Below are 2,380 nucleotides of genomic sequence, written 5' to 3'. Positions count from 1 at the left end.
GTTGATTTCTTGGGCCATATGGACTACGACGAATTACTACATTTTCAAAGGGGTCACCCCTAGTCTTTCTCGATGCCGCAAAAAGTTCAAAGAATAAATGGCTCTCCTGGTGCACAAGGCCAAGAGAAAATATTATTTGAGCCTTTGGAACTGGGTGACAAGCTTCAGACAGTTGGAAATGTATAGGTTTCCATTTTTTCCTAGTTGCTTCTCTTTAGAAACTTTGTACAAACTCCTCTAATTATTAAAATAAAATTAAACAAGGAGTGGGGAAACCCACTGTTCAGGTAAAAAAAATACTCGGATCACACGAGAGAATTTTCTTTTACGAAAATCGCACGAGGGGTTTTATTTAGCACGTTCCCCGGCCTGACCTATAAATAGCCAGAATGGAACTTTTAGCTGCCATTTTTTGAGCATATGCCGCAGATTGTTATCTAACTTTCGTTAGTTGAGCACTTTTCGAGCTAAGCTACAGAACATTTTTTAAAAAATCGATCTTTACCTGCTGTTCTGGGTTGGCAGATTTCTGTCACTAGTTGCATTGCGTGTTTTTCTTTCTTTTCGTTGTTCTTGCTTTTGTTTCTACTTTCCAAAATATAAAAAATCCAAAAATATTTCTGTTGTTTCTCTTCATTTTCTTCTTTAGTTTGCTTCATTTTCCCCTTATGGTTTGCTATTCAAAAATCTAAAAAGATTTTGCTTTGTGTGTTGATTAATTAAAAATCGAAAACCCAAAAATATTTGTTCTTCTTCTTTGGTTTTGTAAATTTGCTGCAGGGTTCAACGGTCTTTCGTGACTTCATTGAAGCTTGGTTATCATTTCTTATTATTCAAGTCACACAAGTAAAGAGCAATGATGACGGTCACGATAATTCGAGTTGTGGTGAGAGGCTGATATGAACTCTATTTTTTTTGTACATATACTCATGTATGTGTACATGCTTAGTTTGTTTGTGTAAGGTGTATGTGTAATGTCCCAGGTTTAGAGACGATCGAGGGGTAGACTTTAGAAAGGGATGTGCATTGCATAGTAAATTCTGGGGAAATTTCGCGCTTTTAAACAAAAACTACATCGAAGGGGGACAAGTTTCTCTCTCGACACCTTACAGGGTTAGGGTTTCGAGAGTGCAACAAACTTGCATCTCACTTCACTACTTTAAGGTTTTGAGAAGAGAGGGGAGAGTTTGCATTATTGAATTCTAAATGAAGTGTCATGGTTAAATTCAAACCAATGATGAATTTGAATTTCAAATTCAAACATTAAATAATTACCCTAAATAATTCCATTGTGAGGAAATTCATTAAGTAAATAATCAATAATAAACAAAATGAACAATTATAATAAAGTAAAGCTCATTAGGGAAAACTTTGAGCTTTATTGATCATCACACAATTTACATTGTCATTACAATATTCATAAGAGAAAATAAATGAATTACAACACATCACAAGAATTGGTGAAATTGAAAAAAATAAAAGAGAATAAAAAGAAAAGTACAAGTAATGACCCTAGTCTAAATACTACAAGATCATCTTCACTTGATCTTGGATTTGATGAACTCCATGTCCATTTTTGATCAATTGTTGATTCCCTGCACAAATCAAAGCAAAACCAGCATTAAGCCAAGTGGCAAAGCCACTTGGCAGGTTAACAAATAAAGGAAATGAAGGGGATATGATCAAGCTGCCGAGCTGATCCATGCCACAGCCAAGTTCCCGGTCCAGGTGCACAGCACATGCCTATACACACACACAGCCTGCTCACAGGGCTGTGTGCATGCAGCACACACACACAGTGAGTCACCAAAGTGACAAGCAAGAGCTGTCGACCAGGGAGAGCAAGGGAGCATCACATATAAGCTTTTCAGAAGCAAACCCTAGCTCATTCATCGGCAGGCAACTTGGTAAGTCATCAGAGAACAAGAACACTTAGAACAGGAAGAACACATAGCCATAACTCTCATCCAGGAACAACTCAAGCAAGGAACTGTTTCCTGTTGAGAAGCAAACCATGGAGTAGATCAAGCACAAGATCACCAGGAGGAGCAGGGCAAGTAAACCAACCACAAGATCATCACAGAAGCAAAATCTCTACACCAACACTCATTTTCTAGGAGCCGGAGTGAGGTATACACAAAAGAACTCGAGCAAACACATGCTTTGCTCATCAATAAGCATACACATGCATCACAGAATCAAATAAGGGTAGGAAAACCTGGATGTATCATCACTTGGTTGCAAAACCATTTGGTGCCAGTAAATAAAGCAAAGGCTAGAAGGAAAATAACCAAGGGAACATTGGTTGTGTCAACATAGTGACACAACCAGAGAAATCCATCATGGATTTGATCCTAAATAGCCATTCCAACTCACCTAG

This window comes from Lolium rigidum, chromosome 3 (genome assembly GCF_022539505.1).
Source record: "Lolium rigidum isolate FL_2022 chromosome 3, APGP_CSIRO_Lrig_0.1, whole genome shotgun sequence".
NCBI classification, from domain to species: domain Eukaryota; kingdom Viridiplantae; phylum Streptophyta; class Magnoliopsida; order Poales; family Poaceae; genus Lolium; species Lolium rigidum.
The sequence above is the reverse complement of the archived record's forward strand: the minus strand, read 5'-3'. Positions refer to the sequence as shown.